The sequence below is a fragment of the Callithrix jacchus genome, chromosome 1 (assembly GCF_049354715.1).
Source record: "Callithrix jacchus isolate 240 chromosome 1, calJac240_pri, whole genome shotgun sequence".
NCBI lineage: Eukaryota > Metazoa > Chordata > Mammalia > Primates > Cebidae > Callithrix > Callithrix jacchus.
Genome location: NC_133502.1, coordinates 15,711,886 through 15,722,067, shown reverse-complemented (window position 1 = coordinate 15,722,067; position 10,182 = coordinate 15,711,886). Strand labels below are relative to the sequence as shown.

The 10,182-nt window shown below is 42.6% G+C and overlaps 1 pseudogene; it reads left to right on the top strand.

Annotated features, from left to right (window-relative positions):
* Positions 1-337: 337 nt before the first annotated feature.
* LOC100408578 (adiponectin receptor protein 1 pseudogene) lies at positions 338-1,465 on the top strand (annotated as a pseudogene).
* Positions 1,466-10,182: the final 8,717 nt, after the last annotated feature.

Genomic DNA, 10,182 nt, shown 5'->3' with positions numbered 1-10,182 from the left:
ATCCTGATTGAAATGTTCTGACTTTTAAAATTTATCACATTTATGAAACAATTGGAAGTTTGAACAGTGACTGGAATTTGATAACATTAAGGAGTTCTACTCTAGCTGTGATAAATGTACTAGGTGATTATATAAGATAAAGGCTTTGCTGGAAGGGCAATGAAGATCTGGGGCCACTGGCTGCCTCCTGTGCAGCAGGAAGTAGCAGGAGACCAGCCCCCCAGTGGAGCCTGCCTGCCCAGCTCATCTACCATTACAGGGACATCTCTGCCCACAGGGATGAGAAACCCCAGCCTTTCCCCATGCCGACGCTGCAGGGTATTGAGGTACTGGCCAGATGTCTTCCCACAAAGGATCTGTGGTGGCATGGGGCAATGGAGCTCCTACCAGTAACAGGAAAACTGACGTGGTGGAACTGGCTGAACTGTGACCCCTACTACTACAAGAAAGGACAAATGGGGAATCACCAATCCTACCAAAGCTGAAGAAGTGCGAACATGCCCAATGCCCCAGGAAAGGGAGGAGAAGGTGCAGCTACTGAAGCGCTGCACTTCCACCATGCCACGGAGAAGATGGAGGAGTTTGTGTACAAGGTCTGGGAGGGACGCTGGAGGGTCATTTTATATGATGTGCTCCCTGACTGGCTGAAGGACAAGGCTCCCTGCTACATGGCCATAGATCACCCATGCCTTCCTTTTGGGCTTGCTTCAAGAGCATCTTCCACATCCATGCGGAAACAGGCAACATCTGGATCCATCTGCTCAGTTTCATGCTGTTTCTCTTTTGGGGATCTTGGCCATGCTCAGCCCAAATATGTACTTCATGGCCCCTCTATAGGAGAAGGCGGTCTGGGAACGTCCTTTGTGGGTGTAGTGCTCTGCCTCCAAATAGTCGGCTCCTCCTGGCTATTCCACACTGTCTATTGTCATTCAGAGAAAGTCTCTCAGACTTTTTCCAAACTGGACTATTCAGCAATTGCTCTACTGATTACGGGGAACTTTGTACCGTGGCTCTGCTACTCCTTCCACTGCTCCCCACAGCCACAGCTCATCTTGCTTCTTCTTTGTCTGTGTCCTGGGCATTTCTGCCATCACAGTAGCACAGTGGGACCAGTTTCTACTCCTAACCACTGGCAGACACAGCAGGAGCATTCCTGGGACTTGGCTTGAGTGTGATCATGCCCATGATGCATTTTCCTATCAGTGAAGTTCTGTCAGGGCCACAGTCATAGTCTGGATAGGTTGGTCCTTCCTCACAGCTGTGATGCACATCACTGGAGCTGGCCTTCATGCTATTTGAATTTCTGAATGCTACTTTCATGGAAAATCTGACATGGTTCCAGCATCATCAGATTCCCTAAGTCCTGGTGGTGGCCACCGCCTTTGTCCACTTCTCTGGGGTCTACAACCTTCAGGAATTCCACTATGACCTAGAAGGTGGCTGTACTGATGACTGCCTTCTCTGAGCCTTCCACTTGAGGGGTAGAGGAGGAACTTCTCAAGTGCTTTTAAAAATAACTTCTGGTAGGCATAGTGGCCCACACCTGTAATCCCAGTTCTTTGCCAGGCCAAAGTGGGAGGGTGCTTGAGCACAGGAGTTTGAGGCTACAGTGAGCTATGATCATGTCACCACACTCCAGCTTGGACAACAGAGACCCTGTCTCTATAAAAAATTAAAATTCAAACAAAATAATACCTTCTTTGCTGAAGTAAGGGAAAGAGTCTGAGTTGTCTGGAGGAAACCTCTTAGAGAATTCAACATCAGCCAAGTTTCAGCTCACTTCTACATTCACTTGGCAATGAACTTCCCATTTCCACTCCCCTACCTTGGGAGGGAGAATGGTCAAATGTAGCCATCTCTTTCCTCAACAGTCTTCCTCCCCAACAAGGCAACCACAGACCTCTCACAGAGGCAGTACTTTGAAACTCATGTTGAGATTTTACCTTCTCCTCCAACCATTTTTGGAAAATATTATGGACTACAACTTTTTTCTTTTATTTTTTTGAGATGGAGTCTCGCTCTATTGCCCAGGCTGGAATGTAGTGGCATGGTCTCAGCTCATTGCAACCTCTGCCTCCCATGTTCAAGTGAGTTTCCTGCCTCAGCCTCCTGAGTAGCTGAGACTACAGGCAGCTGCCACAATATCTGGCTAATTTTTTGTATTTTTTAGTAGAGACGGGATTTCACCAGTTGGCCAGATTGGTCTCAAACTCCTGACCTCGTGATCTGCCTGCCTCTGCCTCCCAAGGCAGAGGGATTATAGGCATCAACCCCCTCACCTAGCTCAACTTTTTCAAAATTCTGCCTTTTTTCTGGAAGAAAATTATCCCTTCCTTGCCCACATCCTTACTTTGTATGGTGGCTTATGACAGGCCATCCATTTTTTTCTGAGATGGGGTCTCACTCTGTCATCCAGGCTCGAGTGCAGTGGCATGATCTCCACTCACTGCAACCTCCATTTCCTGAGATCAAGCGACTCTCCTGCCTCAGCCTCCCGAGTAGCTGGAATTACAGGCACCTCCCGCCACCACACCAGGCTAACATGTGTATTTTTAGTAGTGACGGGGTTTCACCATGTTGGCCAGGATGGTCTTGAACTCCTCACCTGAAGTGATCCACCCACCCAAGCCTCCTAAAGTGCTGGGAGTGCAGCAGCCACCATGCCTGGCCGGGCCATCCATTTTTGTAGCACTTTTTTCTGGAGACAGGGATGGAGTCTCACTCTGTTACCCAGATAGAGTGCAGTGGCACAATCTTAGCTCACTGCAACCTCCATCTCCCAGGTTCAAGTGATCCTCCTGCTTCCTACAGGCATGCGCCACAATGCCTGGCCAATTTTTGTATTTTTATTAGAGAGGGTTTTGCCATGTTGGCCAGGCTGGTCTTAAACTCCTGACCTCAAGTGATCAACCCACTTTGGCCTCCCAAAGTGCTGAGATTACAGGCATGAGCCACCACACCACACCACCCCCGGCCTTGTAGCACACTTTAGAAAAACAATTATATGGGTGTGGTGGTGCATGCCTGTAATCCCAGCTACTCAGGAGGCTGAGGCAGGAGAATTGCTGAACTCAGGAGGCAGAGGTTGCAGTGAGCTGAAATCATGCCATTGCATTCCAGCCTAGGCAACAAGAGGGAAACTCTGTCTCAAAAATAAACAAACAAGAAAACAATGATATAATCTTGTCCCATCTTTCTAGGGCCACCTGGATTTGCCTACACAGTAGGAGAAATAAAGCCACCAACTTTCACATAGCCCAGCTAATCATGGAATTATGTCCAGGCTTCAAATAACTTGAGTTTTAATTTCCAAAATTAAAGTTGGGAAAGATATTTAAGATTTAATACTAAGCTTCAAAACAAAACCTGCTAGCATCACTATGTATCCTGATGCAAAGATTGCAGTGTTACTAAAAGAGAGTACAGAAGATAAAAAATAAAATAGAATAAAAACAAATGCTTTATCTTCCATTTATAGACTGAAATTTTTATAGATACCATTATATCATGGCTGAGGTTTGCTTCATAATAATCTGGAGTTGAGGACAGTGGGTGGAAGCTAACTCGACCAAGACTGACCATGAGTTGATAATTGTTGATGCTGGATGATAGGAAATGAATGATCACTATTCTGTTCTGTATGCTTTTGCTTATGTTTAAAGTTTTTCATTGAGTCTGAATGAACTATAGCTATACACAACAGGGAATGAATCTCACAAATATTAAGCTGAACAAAAGAAGCTGGACAAAAAAAGCAAGCACACAGTATGATTCCATTTATATAAAGTTTAAAACAGGCAAAGCAAATCCATGATGTTAGAAATCGGAATAATGGTGGCTGGGTGCAGTGGCTCACGCCTGTCATCCCAGCACTTTGGGAGGCTGAGGTGGGCTGATCACCTGAGGTCAGGAGTTCAAGACCAGCCTGGCCAACATGGTGAAATCCCATCTCTACTAAAAACACAAAAATTAGCCAGGTGTGGTGGTGGGCACCTGTAATCCCAGCTACTGTGGAGGCTGAGGCAGGAGAATCGCTTGAACCAGGAGGCAGAGGTTGTGGTGAGCCAGATGGCACCATTGCACTCCTCGCCTGGGCAACGAGCAAAACCCTGTCTCAAAAATAAAATAAAATAATAAAGTCAAATAAAATAAAAGATGTTTTGATTTGCAAAATAAAAAGTAAAAGTAAACAATAAAAATGGTTGCATATCCTATGACAGCTATTCCTATACCCAATTCAAGTGGATATTTTAGGAAGAAAACTCTACCAATAATAATATGCTCAACTCTCTGTTAATAGAAGCAAGGAAACAAGTGCCCAAAACCCAGAAAGCAAAGTCAATAAATACCTAACTCTCTCTCTTTTATTTTTGAGACAGTCATCCAGGCTGGAGTGCAGTGGCATGATCTCGGCTCACTGCCACCTCCACCTCCTGGGCTCTAACAATCCTCCTGCCTCAGCCTCTCTAGTAGCTGGAACTATAGTCGTGTGCCACCAAACTCAGCTAATTTTTTTATATTTTGTAGAGATAAAGTCTCACTTTGTTGCCCATGCTGGTCTCAAACTCCTAGGCTCCAGTGATCCACCTGCCTCAGCCTCCCGAAGTGCTAGGATTATAGGCATGAGCCACTGCACCTGGCCTACCTCAGCCTTTTGAATGGATCAGTATTTTGCCAAAATATCTGACAAGTAGTAAAACGGATTGATACATACACATGTACACACACACAGATGCTAATAAACTCTGAAATGCCCCAAGCAATACCAAGTCCACAAGGCCTACTCTTTTAAGTAACAATATGGCAGTTTGACTTACTATATGAAATTGACTAAATAAAACATACACACACACAGCATACAGCATATGTAATCTTGCTCTTCAAGGCATCAGGAAGCAATCTCAACTTCAAATTTCTGATTTGAAATCACTTCAAATCTCATAAACACACTCTGCTTTGTCCTGTGGGGAATAAACCAAAAATAAAACCCTGACCTTCTTCAACCTACTGAATGGCCAGTGGGACCCCAGAGAAACCTGAAAAACTGAATTTCTGGCCATGACAAGAAGGGAGGTTAAAAATCACCTTATTATCCCTGCTCCCTTTTGGAGATTAGGTAAAACTGAGCAGCATGAACATTGAAACAGAGATCATAATACTGACAGAACAGACTCCTTGTGGCAATAAGATACCAAATTTCAACCTGACTCTGGCATAGCATCACATGACAGATAGGAGATCCTGAAGAAAATAAAAATATTTTACTCCATAATAGATTTATTTGACATATGTTGAAATGACCCAGCAAAGCCATCTTTCACGGGGGAAATTTGCGTCTGTAGAGAATCTCCATTAATGCAGCCAGGCCTTTCCCAGGTCTAGGAGAGATTAAGAGTCTGACACCTTTTAAGACTCTTTTTAAGATGTGAAAAAAAACATTTACCATTTATTCTCTCCAAAGGAAGAGCCTGGAGGCTTTTTCTAAATAAAACACAGCTTCCACAAGTCTCCTTATCTTAACTCAAGCATTTCTTTCTACTGACTTCAAGTCTTTAGACAAAGCTTAATTCTTTCAACCAACTGCCAATAATATTTGAATCTACCTGTGAACCCTTTCTCCCAACCCCATCATCCCCAACCGCCCACTTTGAGATGTCCTGCTATTCTGGGCCAAAGAATGTATACCCTTAGTATTGATTTCTGTCTTTGCCTGTAACTTCTTTCTCCCTAAAATGTATAAAACTAAATTGTAACCCAGCCACCTTGGGTGCACTTTCTCAGTAATGTAGGATTTTTTGCTCCTTAGCTCAGTTAATTCCTCTCCTAGGGACGGGTTCTGCAGTGGGGTAAGCCTGTTAGTGCCAAAAGGAAACATGGTCCTTTCTCCTCTCAAGCTGCTACCCTGCCTCCTGTGAATTACTAACCTCTCTTTCTGACCTGGCCCTCTCCACACAGAGGAGGACAGCAATGTTCTTATTCTACCCATAAAGTCACGAGATGGTTTTCATGCTTTCTGAGATTGCAGAAATTGAAAGCTGACTCTTTCTTCTATAGCAGAAGTCACCAGCGGCAGACTGGTCTCTGTCAGTGGCCTGTGAGGAACCAGGCCACACCGCAGGAGGTGAGCAGCAGGCAGGAGAGCATTACCTCCTGAGCTCCGCCTCCTGTCACATCAGTGGCATCATTAGGTACTTATAGGGGCACAAACCTTATTTTGACCTGCACATATGAGTGATCTAGGTTTCGTGCTACTTCTGAGAATCTAATGCCTGACTATCTGAGGTGGAACGGTTTCATCCTGCAATCATCCTCCACACCTCACCCACCCCATCCATGGAAAAATTGTCTCCCATGAAAATGGTCCCTGGTGTTAAAAGATTGGGAACCTCTGCTTTATAGGTGCTTAGGAGATATCTCTCACAAATCATTTTTAGACTCTCACCTGCAGTTCCCTTGACCAGAAAAAAAATGCACTCTATTTCAAGGACCTTATTCATTTCTAACCACTAATAATTCAGTGAGTTTCTGCTAGCTTCTCCCCTGCTAGACCTGTTCACCCCGTCAGTGGTTTTTGAGTCAGATTATGAAATGGCCCCAAACAGGCTGTCTTTTCATGGGCCAAATCTTCATGTCTTGTGAACATCTAGTTCGTGGGAAACATTTAAGCAGTCATTGCCTAACAAACTCTGGAATTCGTTACTGGATGATTACAGTCTACCAGTAACTCTCCTTTGTTCTACCTCTAACCTGCAAGGCAGCCCTTCTCTTAACCTCAAGATTTCCTGAAGAGGAATCAGACATCAGTGAACTGTGACCTGATAAATAAATTAAGAGGACACATACTAAGCTTTCCAATTGGTCTCATTGAAGCCTCTCTCTTTTAACTTCAGGTGAGTGGGAAATAAAGTGTCTACTTCTCTCCATTAGAGGAGAGTAGGCTTCAAAGCCCATCAGCAGCTCTTGCCAAAGAAACGCTTTTTAAAATTCCTCTCTCTTAGAGTGAAGAAATTGCATAACACTTTAGCCAGATTATCAAAATGAATATCAATGATGAGAAACAGAGATATTGATGCACCTAAAAATGTGATACTCTGAGGATATATCATTTATGTAATTTATGTAGCATTTTAAGTAAGAACACACAACCTGAATATATAATCATGAGAAAACATCAAACTCAAAATAAGAATCATTCTTGTTAAAAAAAAGAATCAGTATTTTTCCAGAAAATCATTGTCATAAAGGACAAAAAAAAGCTCAGGAACTGTTCCAGATGAGAGACTAAAGAAACATAACAACTAAATGTGATACAGATACTGCAGCCTCTAGTGGAGGACAAAACAAATGCTATGAAGAACATTATTTGGGCAGCTGACAAATTGGAATGTGGATGGTGGATTATTTTTAAAAGTATTGTTTCAATGTGAAATTTCCTGACATCGATAACTGTACTGTGGCTTTCTAACAGAAAGTACTTTTCTGAGGAAATATACAAGGACATTTCTGGAGGCAAGGAACACGATGTATGCAGTTTATTCTTCAATCGTTTAGGAAAAATATGTGTATATTGAGAGAAAAAGAATAAATCCCTAACAGTAAAACAAATAAGATAAAATATTAACAGTGAGTGAATCTGGATAAAAGGTAAACAGGAGTTTCTGACACCATTCTTACAACTTTTCTGTAAGTTTGAAATTATTTCCAAATAAAAAGGTTTTTATTTTTTTAAAAAAGTCTACCCTCCCTCTCTCTGTCTTAAATCTTCAAGAACGTGATTCATTTGTATCCCTGATAAAGGTAAAGGGACCAAGAGTCATATATCTAGCTTTTAATGTCTTTTTTCAATGTGAAAAAAAAGTATACACAAATAAATAATGTATATTATGAACACACAGCTTATAAAGCAGCATGAACACCTGTGTACCAGGATGTAACTTATAGAGAGAATATTATCAATACTTTGACACCCTTCCCCCACATCATGCTTTTTCTCAGTCACACCCTCATCATTCCACCCCAGGTACTTACTATCCTGAATTTTATAATAATTGTTCAATCATTTTCTTTGGGATTTTATCACATATGTATGTTGAACTTAACAATGTAAAATTTAAATGTGCCTTTTTCACATTTGATACGAACAGAATATTATTTCCTTTTCTGTGACTTACTTTTTTCATTCAATGTTACATTTTTAGATCATTCTTACAGCTAAGGCACATTTATTTTCTTTTTTTTTTTTTTTTTTTGAGACGGAGTTGTTACCCAGACTGGAGTGCAATGGCACGATCTTGGCTCACCACAACCTCCGCCTCCTGGGTTCAAGCAATTCTCCTGCCTCAGCCTCCTGAGTAGTTGGGACTACAGGCGCACACCACCATGCCTAGCTAATTTTTGTATTTTTAGTAGAGACGGGGTTTCACCTTGTTGACCAGGATGGTCTCGATCTCTTGACCTCGTGATCAACCCACCTTGGCCTCCCAAAGTGCTGGGATTATAGGCATGAGCCACCGCACCCGGCCTAGGCACATTTATTTTCGTTGCTTTAAAACAGATCAATGTATGACTGTTATAATTTATCTAGCTTACTATTGATGAACATTTGTGTTGCTTCTGTGCTCATGTCCTTATTAAACAATAATACTATTAACATCCTTTTTTTTCTTTTTAGGCAGAGTCTTGCTTGTCGCCCAGGCTGGAGGGCAATGGTGCCATCTTGGCTAACTGCCCCTCCGCCTCCTGGGTTAAAGCAGTTCTCCTACCTCAGCCTTTTGAGTAGCTGGGACTACATGCACGTGCCATCACACCCTGTTTTCTGTATTTTTAGTAGAGACGGGGTTTCACCATGTTGGCCAGGCTGGTCTTGAACTCCTGATCTCAAGATCCACCTGCCTTGGCCTCCCAAAGTGCTGCAATTACAGTCGTGAGCCACCATGCCAGGCCTATACTATTAACATTCTTGCACTTGTCTCTTGAGGAACATGAGCTTTCCCTAGGATACAACCCTAAGAACAAGAGTTGGTATGCACCAATGCTTAACTTTACTGTTGACCAGTATTGTCAATTATTATTAGATAATGACAAAATGTTTTTCAAAGTGATTATAAGAACTTTTACTCATCAGTTGCATATGAGAGATCTTTTTTTTTTTAAACAGAGTCTCACTCTGGCGCCCAGGCTAGTGTGCAGTGGCAAGATCTAGGTTCGCTGCAACCTCCAACTCCCTGGTTCAAGAGATTTTCCTGCCTCAGCCTCCCGAGTAGCTGGAATTACAGGTGCGTGCCACCATGCATTGCCAATTTTGTATTTTTAGTAGAGACTGGGTTTCTCCATGTTGGTCTTGAATCCCAACCTCAGGTGATCCACCTGCCTCTGCCTCCCAAAGTGCTGGGATTACAGGCATGAGCCACAGGGGCCTTTTTACTCTTTTTAAAATAAATTTTCTTCTATTATCGATTTGCAAGACTTTTCTAAAATTCTGGATATGAATCCTTTGTCAGTTATATGTATTACAATTATATTCTCCCAGTTTGTAGCTTTTTTTTTGAGACAGAGTCTTGCTCTGTCACCAGGCTGGAGTGCAGTGGCGCAATCTCGGCTCACTGCAAACTCCGCCTCCTGGGTTCAAGCGATTCTTCTGCCTCAGCCTCCAAAGTAGCTGGGACCACAGGCGCATGCCACCACACCCGGCTAATTTTTTTGTATTTTTAGTAGAGACGGGGTTTCATCACGTTGGCCAGGATGGTCTCGATCTCTTGACTTCGTGATCTGCCTGCCTCGGCCTCCCAAAGTGCTGGGATTACAGGCGGGAGCCACCGTGCCCGGCCCAGTTTGTAGCTTTTTATTTCATTCCCTTTGATATCTTTTGTTAAACAGAAAGTTTTCATTTTGATATAATCTGATTGATTGAGCTTTCATTTTTGGTTTAAACTTTTTCTGTCTTGTTAACGGAATCCTTTCATATCCAGAAGTCATAAAAATGTTGTCTTTTAACCGTTTCATGGCTTTGTCTTTCACATTTAAATCTTTAGTCAGTTGGGAATTGATTTTTGAATATAGCTTGAGGTAGAGACCTGGCTTTGTTTTCCTTTCAGTTGGATACTCAATTACACTTAGATCATTTTTTGAATAACTTTTTTCTGTTTTTTTTTTTTTTTTCAAGACAAAGTCTTGCTCTGTCAC